The sequence below is a fragment of the Alligator mississippiensis genome, chromosome 3, assembly GCF_030867095.1.
Source record: "Alligator mississippiensis isolate rAllMis1 chromosome 3, rAllMis1, whole genome shotgun sequence".
Lineage (NCBI taxonomy): Eukaryota > Metazoa > Chordata > Crocodylia > Alligatoridae > Alligator > Alligator mississippiensis.
The window spans coordinates 59,580,610-59,602,691 of NC_081826.1; the positions used below are offsets into that span (position 1 = coordinate 59,580,610).

Genomic DNA, 22,082 nt, shown 5'->3' on the forward strand with positions numbered 1-22,082 from the left:
TTTTTAAAACATAAAATCTGTCGTGTTCTAAATAAAATGAATCTATTTCCATTTTTTCCCCTTAAAAATTGATTTTTACAAAGTAGACCAGTTCTAACTCTAAATTTATTCAGAGTCCTTCATGTTAGACTGATTCCAGTGGGACTATTTCTGTCAATGAGCACAGTTTGACCTACAATTTTAAAATTAAAAGAATCAGCTGATATACCATAAAAAAAAAATCAGTATTACTATAAATTCACTGGTAAAGAATAGAAAATGTCAGAATATATAACACAAATAATATAAATGTGGATTTAAAAAAATCAACATTATACTAATTATTTGAAACTTTATAGTGTAATTAATCATTCAGTTTATTTAACTTAATAATTCATAGCATACAAATCACTTCTGGCATTTTACTGCATATGAAATCAAACATATATTTAGAACTCAGAGATGCCCAAAAGAGGAAAGAAAAGGCAGTGTTCTGGCAGTCTGTTCTTGAATCTTTGTGACATCCATGAAAGTTTGAGGCACTTATGAAATGAGGAAATGGCTGTGAATTAGGCAAAACCTTGGTTGTAAATCTGGACATTACACAAAGCATCATGAAGAAGAAATTCAGATTCTCACTGATCATTGTAAAAGAAAAATTCCAGAAATCGTTGCCCTCTGCACATAATGCCCTAGCTTCAGTCTGAGGAGATATATTTTAAGAAACACTGCGCCTTTTAATGAGAAGTAGGCCATCTCAGTGCCTAGTAATATTTAATTTTCCCAGAAATTTCTGGTCTTCTTCCTTCAGATAACTAGTATTATGAGAAAAGAACTAAACATATTATAGAATTTAACATTTTTAGCACTTAGGTCAATTATTTGTAACTTAGAGAAATATGGGCAGCCTTGAAATCATTTGTAAAATGTTTGCAGTTGTAAGAAACATATTTATAGAATATGCTTTATTTGAAAAAGAAATAAAAAAAGCATTTAAAAACTCTTAAGTAACTCCAGGCTTCCACTGGAAGTACTAAGCGAATTGTTTTCTGCTTTAAAGTTCTATTTAGGCTCAGACAAAAAACAAAAAAACAAAAAAAACCCCGATTTGCACTCATTTCCCAGAAATGCCTCAATTAAAACCATCCTGTGATGTTTGGTATTCTTCCAAAAACACTAAGGCACAAAAAAGCACTCTAATATACAAAGTGATGGGCAGTGCAATAACAAATATGCTCAGAGCATGACCACAATAGAGATAATAGAGGTGGAAGGCTGGAAGCCTGGAAGTCTGGGTCGAATTTCTGCTTTGAGAAGCACATTAATCTTTTCCAGAGATGGGCCTGTTGTACCATAAAACAGGATCAGCCCTAAAACCACAAACAAAAGAAGGCAAAGCAGGGGGATGAATTTGTAGGAGGCCACAAGATCACCTCTCAGCCTTCTCTTGTGGAGGCTGAAGAGATCCAGGGCCCTCAATCTCTCCTCGTAGGGTTTTGCCTGCAGGCCCCTAACCATATGAGTGGCCCACCTTTGAATCTTCTTGAGGTTGTCCACATTCTGCTTGAAGTGTGGTGCCCAAAATTGGATGCAGAACTCCAACTGTGGCTTGACCAATTCCACATGGAGGGGTAGTATCACCTCCCTGGACATGTTTGTCATGCACCTGCTAATGCACGATAAAGTGCGGTTACCTTTATTGATTGCTTCGTCGCATTGATGACTCATGTTTATATTGGGGTCAGCAATGACTCCGAGATCCCTTTCCACCGCTGTGCTGCTGAGAAGGTCTTCTCCCACCCTGTAAGCGTGGTGGTGATTCCTTCTCCCTAGGTGCAGCACCTTGCATTTGTCCTTGTTGAACTGCATCCTTTTGTGCTCTGCCCACTTTTTAACCTGTCCAAAACTGCCTGGATTCGTTCCCTACCCTCTAGTGTGTTAACTTTACCCTATAATTTGGCATCATCTGAGAATTTGGACAGAGTGCTTTCCATGCCCTCATCCAAGCCACTGATGAAGACATAGAACAGCACTGGTCCAAGGACTGAGCCTTGTAGGACTCACTTTATCATGCCTTGGAATAACCTGAACAGGGTAGTATTTCCTCTGAGTGCCCCCATCAAACCTCTTCCTTCTGGTGGTAGCTGTTTTATTAGGACAACTGGTCCACCTATTTGCACTGTGTGAACCCTGAACCAGCTGTCTTTCTTCCTACCTACAGTCTAAGCAGAAGGAGTGAAGAAACTGTACCCTGGTGGACCTGGGCTCTTGGCATTGCTGCAGATTTCTTTGGGATGTTGCTAGAGTCCTGCTCTCAACAGGCAGTCATACCACTATCCCCTCTAGGAGCAGAAGCCAAAATTAGTGAGCAGCTTACCAGGATAGTAAGAGAACATGCAAAGGATCACACTACAGAGCTAGGTACCTTCGCATAAACCCGGGATTGCAGGCTGGAAGCAATTATAGTCTGTAGCTAGCACAGGACCAAAGTAATGGTTTCCCAAGCAATCACATTACAGTATGGCTCTACCCTCTAAATTCTGAAATATTCCCATCTGCTATGTTACAATATCACTCTTACTGGAAAAAGGTTTGTAGCTTAGAAAAGTGCCATATTTACCCAAATAGAAGATGACCCTGATTACAAGATGACCCCCCAAAATTAGATTCTATATATGGGAAATGTATAAATTTGTTATAATGTTCCAAGTATAGAATCTAATTATTAGAGGTCTGCCTTGAATGTGTCCCCATCCAATTGCTACAGCAGGGAAAATAAATCTGGAAGGGAAGGAGGGTCAGGTAGCCCTTTGCTCTCTGCATCCCCCAGCTTTTTCCCCTGGCAGCCTCTTCCCCCATCCTTACTGTCAGACCCTGCTCTCCCTGAGCACATGGAAGTAAGTAGCAACCTGAAAACAATATCTTAAAATTAAAGATGGCTGTAACAATTTGCATATATTATCTATACACTTAGTTTATCCAGAATTGATATATTACCTTTTTTTGAAACTGCTGCAAATTTTAGCACAGATATTTGATGAACACATTTTTGAGCAGCACTTTGGCACCTATTTGTGTGTAGTACAACCTTTTTTTTTTTAATATATTTTGTTTTAAGGGCCAAATCAGTTCCAGATACAATTGGGCAAAGGCCAATACTCAAGTTCCAAAATTTGACTCAGCAGAGCTCAGTCGTCAAGTCTCCATGGTTCTACCACCAGACAAGTATCCTCCCTCCCAGATCTATTGGTCTCAGGCTTTGGATACTCCCCAAATCCAGAAAGGCATCCTCCAAGCCTGGGGCTTGCATATTGGCCTCAGGTTCAGATGCTCCTTGTCTCCCTTGATCTTAGCCAAGTCCAAAGCCAAAGGCTCATGATTTACCACATAGTTCATTGGGCTGGTCCCACCCAGAGTCAACAGCATTTCAAGCCATGGTGACCCCACAGCTCAGCAGTGCTCAGAATGTGTGTACTCCAGATAACCACCACAAAGGATCCATGTGTTAATTAGCCCCTACTCATGACTGGAACTGGGTGACTGGAACTGGCGATGAGGTGCAGGGCAAGGTCACAGTAATCATATGCACCAGGGTGAGAGAGGGTCTGACAGAGGGATTCTGGATGAACTGTTGTGGCTCACCATGACTTGAAAAAAAGAGTTGACAGTGAGGGGACTGTGCTTAATAGGCACTACCACACGTCTTGTTCAGATGGGCTATGCTAACCTAGTTTTGTGGTAGGTTCCCATTAGCACGTCCCAATGCTGCCAATGTGTTTTATAGTCATGCTCAGTGCTGTCAGCATTTAATCAATTTCAGAGTTGGTTTCCATTGCTGAGCACATGGTGCGTTTGGCTGCAATTTAGCGACAGACAATGTATTTAGTGAGATTTCCTTGTATGTGATTGCAAGATGAGGCTTTTCCCCCACGCCAATTGGGGGGGGGGGAACCTCATCTTGTATTTTAGTAGATATGATATGTGGTTCTGCACATCTCAAAGTCCTGGAATAACTATGAAGTAACTATAAAATATTTAATACTATATTACCATAATTTCAGGGGTGTACTTGGTAGCCGTGTTGGTCTGAGACAAAAAGACAAACAAAAAATTAGAACTCTTGGTTCCAAAATGATACCTTTTATTAGACCAACTGGAAAATGGCAAGAAAATTGTCCTTTTCTGCAAGCTTTCGGGATCACATCTGGGGAAAGGTGAACATAGCATTTCCCTCTCAGACAGCCTAAGCATTACACATGAAGCAAATTCTTTCACAGAACTTGAATACGCAACCTTCCTGTGCAGCATGGACAGTGTTATCCAGGTGATAGCAACTGTTGCTTCAGCATATTCATTTCTGGAGTCAATTGCTGGTAACATGCAAATCCAGAACTCACCAAATGTCTCAAAAAAAGTTAGAAATGTACATGTAATAATAGACTTGAAATTCTGTAGAACTACAGTTGTTGGGTATATACCTGTTTGTATTATTGGTGATTTTTAGTAAGAAGGAAATGGTTTTGGTTCCTTGTACTGTAAGAGTCTCGATTTTTCATTTCACTGGGACTTTACACTGTAATTAAAGGTGCATGTCATTCCACACAGTATATTTTAATTATTGCAGTTGATTAGATTTACCAAGTCATTAAGCAATGGCTGGCAAGGGAGCACAAGTAAGTATAGTAGCAACTCTATGAAGATGGAGAAAAAGACCAGTGGGTCATAAAAGGGTTAACTGGTAGAACTGCACTGGCAAATCTTCTTGCTGTTGCTTACACTATTAAAACACTTTTTGTCAGTATACAGATTATTTGCCTGAATGAATTTGCAAATACTGGCCAAGGGGCTTTTTTGTAGTATAGCTCTGTCTATTCTACTGCTTCTGCTAGTGTAGCCATGCTGTTCAGAGAAGGAAAAAAAATCAAACCTCTGACTACTATACTTTTACTGGTGAAACTTTTAAGTGTGAACTGACCCTGAGGGGTAGCAAGCGACATGAAGGAAATGAGAGCTGTTTCAGAAAATATGTTAGCGGTTCAGATCCACATTGAAGCTCCCTTGTAGCTAACTGTGTAGCTAAGCTTACATTTCACCTCTCCTAGGCCTGTTTGTCTTGTTTTGTTTAGTGCTGGAGTGGCTGCATAGAATTTAGACTGACCGAGGGAAATATCTGAAACAAATCTGGGCTGTATTGCCAAATGCCTAACCTGAATTTTATGATTAATTTGGAAATCAAGTAATCTTCCTACTGATCAGTTCACCTGTTAAATATTAAATGGACATGTACCTTGGAATAGAGAAACAAGTATAACAAAAAAGCATGTGTATCATACATCTTATTCTTCTAAAAAGTGAACTACTCCATATTTCCAGGCAAATGATTTAAACTTGCATAATTTTAATAATAAGAAATCTCTTTTACATTTTAGTTTAAGATACTGGTGGCTTCTTTCTTTAGCATATATTACAAAGACAAGTGTTTTGGACTACTTCACAGGAAAAGTAAGATACTAGCATGTCTATATTAAGATGGAGTCAAGGTATGTATCCTACTCTAGGGCATGCTGTATACAAGAAAATATGGTTATTCTTGTATATAATTTTCTTGTTAGAATTACTCAAGGTAACAGAAACAGTTTGGCTGTAATATAGGAATGTAGGAAAAAGAACAAAGAAATTTCTTGTGGATCAGAATTAAAGCAGGAGAAAATATTCTCTTACAGTCAATTTTTTATTTGGACTTAATGTAGTGTCAATGAATAATTCAATGGGACATGTGACTATGTATCTTAGTTTATTATGTTTGATATATGTATAAGATCTATGTATGGAGATAGGTACAAAAATGGATATACATCTAAACATAACTCTTAGATATCTTTAAATCACTATGTGTGTGTGTACTTGTGCATGTATAAGAATAATAGAATGTTAAAAAATGTGTGGATGGGACCTTCAATCATCTAGCTCAACTCCCTGCTCAAAGCAGGATCATCATGACTAAACCATCCCAGCCAAACCATCAGGTTGGTCTAGCCTGCTCTTAAAAACTTCAAGTGATGAAGATTGCACAACCTCTTTGGATAATTTGTTTTAGTACTTAACCACCTCCTAGTTACTATTTCTAATATACAACTAAATTTTGCTTCTTGCAATTTTGTTACTTCTTATCCTGTCCCCAGCAATCTCATAGAATAGGTCTATTGCCATCCACCTTATAACTCTTCAGGTACTTGAAGACTGTTGTTAAATCCTGTCTCAAGTCTTCTCTTCTTTAGGCTAAATAAACCCAGTTCTTCCAACCTTTTTTGGTAAATCATATTTCTCAGACCTCTAATCATTTTTGTTACTCTCTGATAGACCCTTTCCTATTAGTTTATGTCTTTCTTGAAGTGTGATCACAAAACTGGACACATTACTCCAGGTGACTAGTGCTAAGTAAAGTGAAAGAAAAACTTCCCTTGACGTGTAGGTAATCCTGTTACTAAAACCCATTGTGCTATTGACTTTTTTGCAACAATAGCACACTTTTGACTCATGTTCAGTTTGTGATCTACTATAATTTCCAAGTCCTTTTCTGAAGTACCAAAGCCTAGTCAGTTGTTCTCCAATTTGTATTTGTGCGTTTAATTGCTCTGTCCTAGGTTCAGGACTTTGCATTTGTAATTATTGAATTTAATTTTGGATTATTTCTTCAGTAATCCTAATCCAATTTTTCAGAATGTTTGCAACTTCACCTTACTTGGTGTCACCTCCAAATTTGCCAGTGTGCACTCAGTTGCATTCTCCAAATCATTAATGAAAATATGAAATGGTATTGGACCCATGACAGATTCCCCAGAGAACCCCACTCAATACCTCCTTCCAACTAGACATTGAATCATTGATGACTACTTGTTGACCACAATGATCCAATCAATGATCCAATCCAACCACCTTACAGCACTTTCACCAAAACTGTAGTTTACAAATGAAAATGTCATGGGAGACATTGTCAAATGCCTTGCTAAAGTCAAGGGTGTACTTGGTAGCTGTGTTGGTCTGAAACAAAAAGACACACAAAAAACTAGAACTCTTGGTTCCAAAATGATAGCTTTTATTAGACAAACTGGAAAATTGCAAGAAAACTGTCTTTTTCTGCAAGCTTTCGGGATCAAAGTCATGGACCCAGAGGGACAGCCTTTCATCTTCAGCTTCCTCTGTGCAAAAATGAAGTTTATTTCCTACCTATGGGGACTCTTTACCATCTTGTAGCATCTATACTTTTCCCAGAACCTGATGAAGGGACTTTGACCCCAAAAGCTTGCAGAAAAGGACAATTTTCTTGCGATTTTCATTTGGTCTAATAAAAGGTATAATTTTGAAACCAAGAGTTCTAGTTTTTTGTATTGCTAAAGTCAAGGTATATCACATTCACTTTGATATATCCAAGGTTTATCATATTCACATCCATTTTACAGTATTCATTTAGACCACATTTCCTTATATTAGTGAGGAATGTAAAGAATACCTCATGAGACTGTCATGGGAGACTATGTTGAAAACATTGCTAAAGTGGGGGTATACCACAGCCAACTACTCTTTCCACACCCACAAAGCCCACTACCTTGTTGTAGAAGGAAACATGACGTGCTCTTGACAGATCCTTTTGGCTCTTCCCAGTTACCTTGTTATCCTCTACATACTTAGAAATAAATTCTTTAATGACATAATCTATAATGTTTCTAGTTATTAAGGATAGACTGGCTGGATTGTAATTCCCCAGATCCTCCTTCTTCCATTTTTTAAAGACGGGCACTGTATTTACCCTTTCACAGTCCTCTGGGACCTCACCTGATATCCTTGTGTTCTCAGAAAGAATTGTCAGTGGTTCTGCAATTACCTCAGCCAACTCCTTGAACTCTCCAGACTGAATCTCATTCAGTCCTGCTGACTTGGAAACACCCAGCCTCAAAGTAATCTCTAACCTGTTCTTGTCCTACTCTGGGTTTAATATTTCCTCTTTTTTGCTGCTAATTGTGCTCATCCTCTGGCACCTGACCTTATTCATAAAGATTGAGGTTAAAAAAAAATTGAATACTTCAGCTGTATTTACATAATCCTTTATTAGACTGCTAATAAATTATTAGGAGTAGTGGGGCTGTGACAGAGCAGGGAGAGGGGTTACATGGAGACTGACCCAAGCAGTGCTGGCTGGGCAGGGAGCTGCTCTGCGGCTGGGGCTGGAGATGGGGCAGAGCTGCGATCTGATGCCTGCATGCCCCAGGTAGGGATGTGAAGGTAGTGGATTATGGCTCTGTCCTGGCTCTGGATCACGCTGTCACTGCTGTAAAACCCTGGCCTCAGCCCTGGAGCAGCTTCCCACCTAGATGCGCATCCTGCGTGGGCTGATCTTCATTGAAACCCTGGCCCTGTGCTGTCACAGCCCGCTGCTCCAGGCACTGTGACTCTTGCAGTTGTATAAGTGGCAAAATGCATGTCAGCGCTAAGAAAATGGTGACGATGAGCTTTTGAACTAAAACACATTGGAGGTGCTTTAGTTCAAAAGCACACTGCCACCATTTTCTGCACACTGATGCACCTTTTGATGCTTAGACAACTGCATGCAGCACAGCATGGTGCACGTCAGCTTGCATGCAGAGCAGACTCAGTTAATCAAGTCTGTTCTGAAGCAGCGGCTCTCCAGCATGGCGCAGGGTGAAAAAGTATGGGTATAAATGCCCTCTGTCACCAAGTCTCATTTAACCCAATTACATCATGCTTCTGTGATTATACCAGGGCTTCCAATTCTTCCTGTTTAAGAATATATGCATAGATACCTACATATTTTATAGTGTGTGTGTGTGTATGTACAGTTGTAAGCACCCATCAATTCTTCTGAATCATAGTATATGCAAGAGAGATCACTCCACACCTTTGACACATACACCTAGGCAGGGTTTTCCACATGGATGCCACATGGATGCCTGCAGGCCATATGTAGCCTGTGAGTGATAAGTTTGCGGTGCTGGAGCTCCCACCCAGCTGATGCTCAGTCACCATTCCCCATATTGCTTTGGCTGCAGCAGCAGCCAGCGACTACAGGCTCTCCCTTCCTGCTCTGGTATCCACTTCTGGTCCTGACTCAGAGTGGGGAAGAGAGGAGGGAAGTGCAGCTCATGGCCAGGGTGTGGAGGATGAGCTTAGGTCACCTGTTCACACACATGCAGTGTAGTGGGGGGATGACTGTTTGCACAATGCTATGGGGGGTGTCCATGGCTTTTGCTGATTTGTGCATATCTGCATTTGTATGTTTGTGCGTATATCTCCATATACTCGAACGAGATGGATGTTACCATAAATTAGTATGTGTATATACATGCATCTCTGCATGATCTGAACACATTCAGTTACACTGATATACATCGCAGACAGATATATGTACAGGCAGTCCTCTGACTTACAACACAATTGGTTCCTGAAAACCATGTCTGAAGTTGAAACACTGTAACTTGGAACCAATTTTCTCGTAAGAAACAATGTTATAAATGGGAGATTGGTTCCTGAACCAAGGCCTGATACCCTATTTTCACTAAAAATACCCGAGAATTTTGTATTCAATCAATTATAGATGAGTAATATAGCTACATTAATGTATTTCTATTGTAAAAAGCAATCATATTGATTTGGAAGGACTTCTTTGAGGTGACTTTGCTGGACTTTTTGAAAGGCTCTTGGTTGGGCTTTTTGAAGGGTTCTTGGCTGGAGTCTTCTCAGGAGTCTTGGCTGCAGGTTTTTCTGGAGTCTTGTCTTCTTTCTTAAAGAAAGTGTCTAAGGAAGTTTGGACAGATGTTCTCCAGGGAGATGACAGACTCAGTGAACTGGTTCACTGGCATGGCGTCACATTGGATCAAGCCTTGTAAAGTCAAAACTGACGTCATAAAGTTGAAACAGGGTGTCAATTTATAAATGTTGTAGGTGTGAAACACTGTAACTCAAAACGTTGTAAGTCAAGGACTGCCTGTGTCCTTGAAACTAAGCCCGCTGGGGGATAGGGGGACTACCGTCACAGCAAGCCCACTGGGCAACTTTTGCAAATCCAGCAGGCTAAGGCACTCAAGGGAACCCACCCCTACCCCAGCCCCAGAACAATGTGTAGGGAAGACTAGGGCCTCCAATGGGACACTTACATGCCTGTACACCAATGCCAGGAGTTTGAGGAACAAACAGGAGGAACTGGTCCTCCTCCTAAACAAGAATGACTACGATCTCATAGGGATAATGGATACCTGGTGGGACTCCACCTATGACTGGGCCACAGGTATAGACAGCTATACCTTGTACAGGAGAGATCATGTAGACTGGACATTAGGAAGATTAGTTAGACATTAGGAAGAACTTCACAGTTAGAGTGGCTAAAATCTGGAATAGGCTCCCAAGGGAGGTGGTGCTCTCCCCTAACCTGGGGGGCTTCAAGAGGAGGTTAGATAGGCATCTAGCTGGGGTCATCTAGACCCAGCACTCTTTCCTGCCTATGCAGGGGGTTGGACTCGATGATCTATTGAGGTCCCTTCCGGCCCTAACATCTATGAATCTATGAAAAGGGGTGGGGGTGTAGCTTTCTATGTCAAGGAAAGCTACACATTGCTGCACGCTGACATTGGCATCGAAGGTGGACAACTGGAGACTGTAAAAATCTGCAGTGAACATGGCACAGGGGACACAATGGTAGGAGTCTACTACAGACCTCCTAATTAGAATCAAGAGCTCCACCAGAAATTCACCAAGGAACTGGCTGAGGCTGCACGCTCCTGGTGCATGGTTGTCATGGGAGACTTCAACTACCCAGCCATCTCGTGGGAAGAGCACTTGGCCAAATCCTAACAGTTGCAAAGCTTCCTCATGTGCGTGGATGAGCTCTATCTGATTCAATAAGTCTATGGACTGACAAGAGGCAAAGTGCTGCTCAACCTGGTACTGGCAATGGGGGATGATGTAATCAGCAACCTAATGATTGAAGGGAAGCTGGGAGACAGTGACCATGAGCTGATCATCTTCACTATCCACCATAAAGCTGGCAAGTCAGTCAGTAATGCAGAAGTCTTTGACTTCAGGAAAGCTGACTTTGACAAGCTCAGGAGGCTTGTTGGTAAGGCTCTAAGGGACCATGAATTGAAGGGGAGGGGAGTTCAGGATGAGTAGCTGCTCCTCAAGGGAGCAATCCTGAAAGCACAAGCAATGTCTATCCTGTCTTGAAGGAAAGGCAGTAAAAGGGCACTGCAGCCACCTTGGTTCTGCAGGGAACTTATGGACCTCCTGTGTCTAAAAAGAAAGACCTATAAAGGATGAAAGACTGGATGCACCTCAAAGGAGGAGTATTCTGCACTGGCCCAGACCCGTAGGGAGCAAACCAGGAAAGCCAAGGCTGTGACTGAACTCCAACTGGCTACACATATCAAAAACAATGAAAAGTCCTTTTTTAGACATGGGGGGAGCTGGAGGAAAAGCAAAGGTAACATTGGACCCCTGCTAAACCATATGGGACAACTGACAGCTGACGCCCAGAAAAAAAGCCATCCTGCTTAATGGGTATTTTGCATCTGTTTTTCACCAGTCCCAAGGGATGGCCCTGCTTAATACGGTACAGGACGGCTAAGGCGAGGGAGAATTGTTACCCTTCAACAATGTAGACCATGTGAAGGAACACCTTGAGAGGCTGAACACCTTCAAGTCAGCTGGCCCAGACAGTTTACACCCCAGGGTACTTAAGAAGCTGGCATGCATCATAGCTCAGCTACTAGCATGGATATTTGAGAACTTGTGGCACTCAGGTGAAGTGCCTGAAGACTGGAAGAAGGCCAATGTGGTGCCTATCTTTAAGAAAGAGAGGAAAGTAGATCCAGGGAACTACAGGCTTATCAGCCTGACCTCTATCCTGGGGAAGATCTTAGAAAAAATTATCAGAGATCATTCTTGGCAAACCGGCTGAGGGCAACATCCTGAGGGACAGACAGCACAGGTTTGTTGTGGGTAGGTCTTGCCTGACTAATCTCATCTCCTTCTATGACCAGGTGACATATCACCTGGACAAAGGAGAAGAGACTGACATCATATATCTTGATTTTAAAAAAGCCTTTGATTTGGTGTCCCATGATCATCTCATGGAAAAATTGGCCAACTGTGGACTCGGCCACATCACAGTCTGATGGCTGGGAAATTGGCTCTGAGGTTGGACCCAGAGAGTGGTGGTTGACGGAAGTAAATCATCGAGGTGTGCTGTGACCAGTGGGGTCTCCCAAGGCTCTGGCCTTGGGCCTATACTATTTAACATCTTTATTAATGATGCGGACACTGGTATCAGAAGCAGACTGGCCAAGTTCACCAATGACACCAAACTTTGTGGTACTTCAAGTAGTAATTATTTGGAGCTTATATGGTGTATAGGGTCTTTTCAGGCTCCCTCTGCTGGGGTGAATGACATCCTTAAGGCTCAGTCTAGAAGTGCTTATTTAGTCCAAACTTAATGGAGATGATTCATTAAGGATCTCATAACTAAATTCATAGATCACTTTTCACAAATCTACAACTTCAGGAAGTATTCTTTTCCCTCTCCCTCTCATTCTTAGAGTGTGCCTTCATTGAAGTCACTTTTATCCCCTGTAGAAGGCAGGGTAGATTTGCACCTTATAAACTAACTACATCAGAGATTATAGCATTAGCTTTCGTGAGTTTGAGCTCACGTGATGAAGTGAGCTCAGGCTCACAAAAGCTTATGTTATATATCTCTGATTTAATTAGTCTATAAGGCCCCCACAACACATTAGAGGTATCATGCAATGAATAATGGCACAGTTACCTTAAGACCAGATATATGAGCTATAATGCCATAAAAACATCCAACCAGTTATAATGTGTACTAACTGTATAGCTTGTTGCTATATTGAGCTTTAATTTGCACATGTAGCAGGGTCTTTCCTGTGGCTAGAAGCTCTACCAGCTGATGGAGCTCTCAGGTACAGGGGTGCACCCTGCCCAGTGTGAAACCCCTGGGCCTAGGGGATTGCAGCAACTATGATCCTCAACGCTCAGGGGCTTCACACACCCCTGATCCTTGGAGATCGCAGCTGGCATGATCTCTCAGGCCTGGGGGTGTGTGGGGCTCCCGGCCACAGGAGCTGGGATCAGGCTCCCCCTGAACTGGTAACAGGGCACTATGGCTTTTCACATAACCCTCAGCCTAAGGGAATCACAGCAGCTCTCATCCCCCAGGTCCAGGTGGTTTCATGCACACCCAAGCCTGGGGGATTGTGACTGCTCTCTCAGCCCTGGGAGTGCTTGGGCACCCCCAATTGAGGGGCTTCCAGCCACCTGAGCTTGCCTCTTGCATGTCTGGCATAGTAGGAGGCATGATTGTGTGGATTACACATTAGATCCCATCGTACCTTTACCTGAACATATAGAAGGGCCTGAGGTGCAAATTTACCTTGCTGTCTGCTGGACTTCAGACTAACTTAGCTAACTGCCTCTTTCTTTATCTCCTGTACACATCCATGGGCTAGCTTTAAACAACCTAGCTCAGGTCCTGTTAATATGCAGTGTTCAGCATGGGCTAAACATTTATTCGGTATTTACTGATTCTCAGGTGGGCTTTGCAGCACATGCTGAGCTCCGTGTTTTGCTCTGATATTTGACCTGAGTTAGGTAACTTAAAGCTAGCTTGGGTACTTCTACGTTAGCTGTAACCAGAGCCACAGTTAGAGTGTAGAGATATCCATAGTTTCAGGACTCCTGTTATGCTGCCCCTCTGTTTGGACAGTTTCCCACCTTTCTAATAAGCATCCTTCCCTCTAGTTCTTTGGGTCTGTTCATAGACCTTCCCACTCATTTAATGCTGCATAGTTTTGTTCCATAGACTGTTTGACTGGGCCAGAGTAGGACCAGGTTCTTAGCTGGAGTAAATCAATGCAGGATCTGGCCTTATGCTTTTTGATGGCTTCAATGGTATATTTACTGTATTAAGTTAATAGTAATAAAAGGCATCTTACCTGCATTCCATTATAAGCAAATCATTGCCTTCTATATTTATGGCATTAAGATAATAGTAATAAAATGTTCTCTTCTGCACTCTGTGGTGGGCAAATATTTGCTTTTGATATGTATGGTATTAAGTTAACAGTAATAAATGCATCTATTGTGCAGCCTAGATGCAGTCGTCTTTGCCTACAAAGGACGAACAACAAGTTAACAGTAATAAATGCATCTATTCTGCAGCCTGTAGATTCTTTTAATGCCAGGATTATTTATTTAGGGGAGAATGCTCTTGGGATTTGAACCCAGAATTTGAGCATCACAAGTTAGTGGAATGTGGCTTAGATTATACACTTGGGCCTGAACATAGAGGTGACTTGATTTGAAGTATTTACATGGCAGGTGTGACTGGAAGCTTATGCGACTTGAACCAGGAGGTTACTAGAGCCTTTCTGGACACTAGCAATCTCAGGGTCTGACACAAAAAAATCTGATACAATGTTTCTGAATTGTACAAGGCAGATGTGCATGCATCACATACGGAGAGATATATGAAAGGAAGATGGAAAATGAACTGGGGGGGTGTCAGATATCAGGTAATGGGGTGCTAGGGTCTTTGCTGTCATCTTCAGTGCTGGGTATGGTTAACAGGCTCAAAGGGTCAACTGCCAGAGATAAACATGAGTGAAAGACCCAGGAGATAAATCTCATCTTCCTGCAGGACTCACCAGTTAAGTAATTTTCAGGGTGGGAGGAAGACAAGATTACTTTGAGGTGCACTGAATCCAGGAAGATAAATTGAAGGTGGACAACCCTAAACATTAATTACTTGGAATGAGGCATATTAACATGTACTGGACCCAAATAACTATCAACTCCCCATTGAATTTAGGAGTCAATAAAAATACAGGCTTCTTGAAAATGCTTTCTTGCTGTCTGTTTCATTTCTCTGGCTGTCCTGATCAAGGTATATTATGTTTTAATTAAAAAAACCCAAACAAAACAAATCCAGAACTTGTTACCTAATGGAGCCTTAGTATTGCAGTTAACATTGCAGTACTGAGGAACTGATTAAAATCATGCCTCATCCAAATCAGGATAAAGTCCTAGTGGACTCTAAGATGAACATGAGTCGGCAGTGTGACGAAGCCATCAGAAAAGCCAATGGCACTTTAACGTGCATCAGCAGATGCATGACGAATAGGTCCAAGGAGGTGATACTTCCCCTCTATCGGGCACTGGTCAGACCGCAGTTGGAGTACTGCGTGCAATTCTGGGCGCCACAATTCAAGAGGGATGCGGATAACCTGGAGAGGGTCCAGAGAAGGGCCACTCGTATGGTTAAGGGCCTGCAGACCAAGCCCTACGAAGAGAGACTAGAGAAACTGGACCTTTTCAGCCTCCGTAAGAGAAGGTTGAGAGGCAACCTTGTGGCTGCCTATAAGTTCATCACGGGGGCACAGAAGGGAATTGGTGAGTATTTATTCACCAAGGCACCCCCGGGGGTTACAAGAAATAATGGCCACAAGCTAGCAGAGAGCAGATTTAGATTGGACATTAGGAGGAACTACTTCACAGTTCGAGTGGCCAAGGTCTGGAACGGGCTTCCAAGGGAGGTGGTGCTCTCCCCTACCCTGGGGGCCTTCAAGAGGAGGTTAGATAACCATCTAGCTGGGGTCATCTAGACCTAGCACTCTTTCCTGCCTATGCAGGGGGTCGGACTCAATGATCTATTGAGGTCCCTTCCGACCCTAACATCTAACATCTATAAAAATACTTATCAAGTCGGCTATGGGATTTTTCTTGTTGAATAGTGAGAATCTATCTCAGCAGGAGACATAAAATCAATTATATCCTGATCAACAGCAAACCAACTGGCAGTACTTAATACAGAAGAAATGTCAGTTCACTCTAATAATTGAACACTTGTTCCAGTGTTAGTGGAGGTCAATGAAAGTCTCTTTACTGACTTTAATATGATTTGGATCAAGCCCAAAATCTGAATGTCACATATGAACAGAATTTGAGTTAGCGATAATTTATAATTATAACCCAACTAGTTTAGTGAATGCAAATGATTCAATATAATGTAGATTAGAATTAATTATCTATGTACCAAAACATTATTTGGCAATATAAAGGTGAAATACAGTTAAAATGTAATTTGTAGTGCTTCTTCAAAATATATGCAGAAGCAAAAAGGTATTTTCAGTTTAGTGTTAAACTGAACTTTATGAAAATGTAGCCATCATTTTCAAGTTATGCCTGGTTTTGAGTGAAACAATTTATCTCTCCCTGAAATGTCTGGGGAGCAAAGGTGAGTTTACTAAAATCATTATGAATCTTTATTCAGAAGTTTCACATCACACATTTTGGTGAGCCTTTCTAAGATGACAGGTTGAGTTTTTCTTGTGTTTAGGTGTAATCTTTTTCATGGTTCTATTAATTTGCCAGGCTACACAAATATTATTATTAATCTAATCACTGCAGTAGACTCTTTTAGGACTTTCACTTAAGTGATGTGAATAACTTACTGTTCCACATGATTCTGTACAGTGTATCATATGTACTGCACTGTTCTACATTCTCTGCCCACCAAGAATTCCCACTGACTTTAATGGGGATTTTAGGTAATCAAACAATGAAGGCAATCCTAGGGTAATGATTAAGTATATCAGGGGTGTGAAACTTATAGCCCATGGTACAAATCAGGCCCATAAGCTGAGTCACATGGCCAATGGGACTCATAGAGGGCCTGGAAATTCAGGGGCAGGGAAAGTGGGGGTGGCCCCCCACACCAAAATCCATGGCATGAAGCCCCAATGGGGATGTGTGTCAGCAGTGGGGGGGGGGTGTCAAATGCTAGTTGTGTCAACTCTTACAGCCACTGCTGCCATTCCCCTCCCTACCTCACCTCATCTGGCTCCAGCCTGAGGCCCCTGTGGTCCAGAATCAGCCTGGGGGAGGGGGAAAGAGTTTGGCACCCCAATGTGCATGGATTAACACCTAGATATAATGAAAGAATCACAGAAACATCAAACAGCATGAGCAAATTTTTTTGGAGCTGTCCACTTTCCTAGTGCTGAAAAAGTTACTTTTTCAAAGCCATGGATACAATGAAACAGTTTAGTTACCAGTTACAGTATAGAGAGAGCTTTATGCCATCATCTAAAATAAGTATAGTAGTTCTTTATACAGATATATATTGGCATGAAATTTGTTTCTCAGATTGAATCCTTGTTTTGTGGTAATGTAAATATCCCCAGAGTTAAGAAGTTCTTATTTACTGTTTATTATTAAAAAGGCTATTAGAAGGGCTGGAAAAACATGACAAAGCTAAACAAGCATGACCAAGACAAAAATCAGAAAAATCAGACAGTTTAGATGTAATATGGTTTATTGATTAGATGCTGTAGGAATATGTCTGTTTCAAGAACAGATTTATCTTGACATTGCTCATTTTGCTATATTGACCTTTGTGGTTCTCTAGCTTTTATATGAAATCGAAAACAAGATGCAATTGATTCATAAAAAAAAAGCTGCAATGCTGCCAGAAATTGAAATTGTATTACTTAGTTCTTCTCACTGTGAACACTATTCAAATTTGTTGATATTTTTAATAGAGCTTATTTATAGTTGAGATCTCAAATTCTTGACCTGGAATTTACACTTAAATCTAATTTGACTATTGATATCCACATTTAAGTTCATTGCTAAACTTCTTTCATTGAATCAAGTTTACCTATTTCTGGCCTTGACTCTCTTGCAATAATCTAATATGCAGAGTAAGGCTGATCTCCCAAGCTGATGACTGCCATTACTGGTCAGACATGTTTTCTTCTTCAAATATATTTTAAAATTATAATACATGCAAAACTCACCCACTACAGTCTTGCCCCTTTCTGAATTCCTTATTTTGGTTTCCAGGCATTATTCATGTTGAACTCAAAATCCTGGCTCTAAAATCCTTGCATGGAGTCTTTAATCCTATATGCAAAGTTTTGTCAGTGCTTCCCAAACTTTCAAAATCCAAATCTCTTTTCAAGAAAATGAAATCAGTCTTTCTTCCTGTTTTGCAGTTTTACCTTGTGTAAAAGATCATTAAAGACCTTCTTGTCTTAACATTCCCCAACATTCTTTTGTGTGACACTAAATTTTGAAAGAAGTGGCATCGTCAAATAGCTTATGACAGTGACTTCATCATGAGCATCTGAATTTGCACCCACTTGAACAAATAAGGCAGCACATATCTCAGAGCTCTTGTTTCAGGCCGTCTCCAAACAGGAATAGATTCTACTGCATAAGTTATACTAAATTCATTTTGATGGCTTTCTCCATAACTACAACAGTTAGAGACTTAACTTGCTCTTAAAATGAAAGTTGAAAGCAAGAGAAGGATCTGTCCATAGCCCATCCACCTAGTTCTTTGCATCGTTATTGAGGACGGTACTTCCTACAATTTGTGAAACTCTGGGCATGTCTACATGTTCATTAATATGTCGTAATTATGGCACATTAAGTTTAGTACCTGTAATTACAGGTACTTTAATGTGCCATAAATCGGCACTACTGTGCATAAGCACCAGCGCATGCTTTTTTGCTGACACTAGTGCACAGTAGACTAATTCTACTGTGGGGTTTTGCCCACTGTGCTAATGCATAGTGGAATTAGTTTACTGTGTTTGAAGTGTCTCGTGTAGACATGCTTTCTGGCTCCAAAACCCCTGGACCTATACATCTATAGCCTTTCTTTAAAACACATTTTTGATTTTGGAAGGAAAGCAATCATGTAATTTAAATTTAATCACCTGTTATTAACTTTTTGCTTTAGAGCCATCTACCTTGATTTAAATGCCACTAAACAATATTTAGTTCTGTATGAATATCTTTTACTAAAGCTAAAGAATTCCATTAACTGTAGAATAAGCCTACCAAAACCAGCATATAAAGACTTATATAAACCTTAGAATGCATAAGCAATGAAGCTATGTTTTCTAAAAGAAGAGAGAGACTAATAATTCCAATTCCATATTCAATTTCTATTGAGGAAAGGAGGGTTTATCTCTACTTAACTCCCACAAGAAGTTGGGATTTTTTTTCTCCATCATTCCTTTTGTATAACCCATGTTTTAATTCCAGCATATCTTTTAAAAATAGCTTCTGTAAAGTCAAATGGAATTTTACAGAATGTTAATGGACAAAAGATCCATGCTGTTGTTTACTCGAGTCCATTTCCAGATTCAATAATTAAAGAAACCCAAATGTTTTGGGCAAAGGCAGATGTTTCCATTAATGTAAAGTAATTCTATTAAAAAGCAAAACTGCCAGTGTCAGAAATTGGAGGGGACAAAACTAAGTAATTAAGAAAGCTGAAGTAGTCCACAAATGTAAATAAAAAGGAACATCGTCAGATTATAATGCACACTGCATTTGTTTATACCTAGCTCAGCTAGAAGAAGCACTTTAGTCATAGTAGCACAGAGCTCTGAGTGAACAGGGTAGTTATCAGCAGGGTAAATTGGTTCATGCACAGCTTTGTGCTATCAGGTAAATGAGCTAGGTTGGCTATCTGCACTGCATTCATAATGCTGAGTAAATTGTAGGAAAATTTAAAAACAAAATGCTTAAGTAGGTTAAATCTGTTCTTTGTAAGAAATTAAGCAAAAAATGAACTTAGAGTTATAGAGAATGGCACAGTCCACCCCAGGTAAATCCAAAGTAACTCATGGACACTGATGGCTCTGATCCCCCCTGGAATGACATATCAGCTGGAGAGCTGGCTAAACAGGCTATGAGAGTATTTCCCTTGCATAAGTTATATGAGGAATCCAGATGACAGAGATGGTATAATAACTTCACATCACTTCTGTTTCAGCTTTAACTGTACATGTAGGAAAAGTGGCTGTTGCTAAGGCCATCCCTATTGCTAAAATACCCCTTTGGAACTTCACGTATGTCAAGATGATAGCAATACAGTGCCATGCAAAATTAACCTGAGTTAGCATGAATGCAGCCCCATGCTAACATACTTACAGAGCTTCTGAATCCAGGGCTAGCGTATGCAGAACTGCCTTAGCTATCTCTTCATGGCACCGCTTTACACCATGAAGACATATCCATAGTCAGCTTGGCATAAATTAGATCGGCCCCAAGCTACTTTAACTTGTGAAAGACATCAGCTACAGATTCAGGGAATCTCCAAGTGTGGACCAAAGCCTTATTTCTTCTGCATTAAATATATCCTGGCCAAATCAGAAAATGTAATTAGATCTGTTTATTACTTGTATCGGTGAGCTTAATGTTCTTTATTTTTGTATCCAACAACCACAGCAGATTCTCTGATTCTAAAAATTAAGGAAAAAGGGGTCAGATTTTTGCTGGTGGCAGGCATCAAGTACATATATAAACAAGCAAACAGATAGCTAGGAGTAGGAAACTGGGGTAAAATCAGGATGGCCACATTTGGACTTTCTGAACCCATGTGACAGGAGTTGCAAAAGTATTCACGGGGTCATGGCCATGTGTTCCTTTATGAGTATATAATTCCCAACCCTCTTTCCTGGGGGACTACACTTTGATGGGCTGAGAAGGCTTGTATCTTTCACTGATACCGAGAACTGCATTAGTTAGAGTTTCAACTCAAGGTAGAGCCACCAAACCCATAGCTGAAAGGGAGGGGGATGCTAAACAAAAACTATATACATCCAACCCATCATAGGTTTAGTGACTAGCCAACCGCCTATTCTCATAAAAAGTGATAGGTATACAAGTAGAAAACCATACCAGTAAAGTGCAGCCTTATTCATAGCCTATGTAATGTGTGGTCATGCAGGAAAGATTCAGATATTCGGCACTGGTGAATTATATTCTTAATAGGAATAAGATGGGAGAGAGATCTGGTCATAGAAACGTGTTCATCCAAGTAACATAAATAGACTCTGCTGAAGCTGTGAGTAAGACTGTTTACCACCAGTTAATAGATCTACATCTGTGATTCTTTTACTGCCAGTACTGGATGCCCAAACTCTTGTTAAAATTTTGGCCATAGTTATTGTGCAACTCTTTTTCAATAGGATAATTTCTGCAGACCAGTTGGGGAGCTGTTATTTTGCCAACATATAATGTATACTCCTCTAGTAAATAAAAAGAACTATGTAGGTACCAAAGGCATGAAGTTCAGCTCTGGATTCAAATGTCCATTAATTCCTATGCCCAGGACAGTCCAGGCCAAGGATTTGGGATCAAGCTCACCTCTGGTATATTTTAAAATCTAGTTTAGAACTACATCCTCATTCATGCAATTTGTTGCATAAAATTATTTGCCATTTTTATCATGACATGATGTATTCTGTAAAGCCTCCACAGAGGGAGTTGGCTACATTCTTAAAGCAAATATTTAAATGCCATCATATATTTTGAAAGATCAGATTGTATTGCCTAAAGGTCTGATGCATTAAACTATTACCTGCCTCATTAAAATATATTATCTACTCCTTACTGTACATGACCTCCAACTAATGGCTTACTGGATAAGAAACCAGGTTTTTTATTAGGTGAATTTTCTCAGTTTACATTATAGCTTAGGTTCAAATCTAACCTTAATAGTTAGGTCAGCAAACCTATTCAGCAGTGCTGAATAGAGGATCAAGAATGGAGTCATCCCTTCCAACTTTTGGAGTGGCTTGAAGCAGGTCAACATATCTCCTGTTCTGAGGACAGTTTCAGTTTTATCTCACAGTCCCTAAATACCTATTATATGTGATATCCTTAAATCATTTCCATACTTCAGGATCTGATTTTCCTCTCCAGGAAATCAGTGAGAGTTTGCCACTGGCTTTAACTGGAGCTGAATCAGGTGCCCAAGAAAGACTGAGTGTGTTGGCAAAGTTTAGCTAGGGTGCGCCAGTGGCCTGTAGAATATATTCTCTACCTAAAGAAGCTAAAGCTTTGGAATTTAATAATGGCATGGAGAAATTAGTGAAAGATCTTACAAGCACTAACCAGAGTTCCACAAAGGGCATGTACTAAGTTACTGTACAGTCATTAGCAAGTAGTAAGTGACTGCACAGTACCTGCTGTACTGTGCAGTCCCAGTG

At 40.7% G+C, this 22,082-nt stretch overlaps 1 protein-coding gene across 3 annotated transcripts in view; it reads right to left on the bottom strand.

The window, feature by feature from the left end:
- The window catches only part of KCNB2 (potassium voltage-gated channel subfamily B member 2), a 356,221-nt gene that overhangs the window by 8,083 nt on the left and 326,056 nt on the right, over positions 1-22,082 (bottom strand). The gene's annotated exons all lie outside the window — the stretch shown is intronic.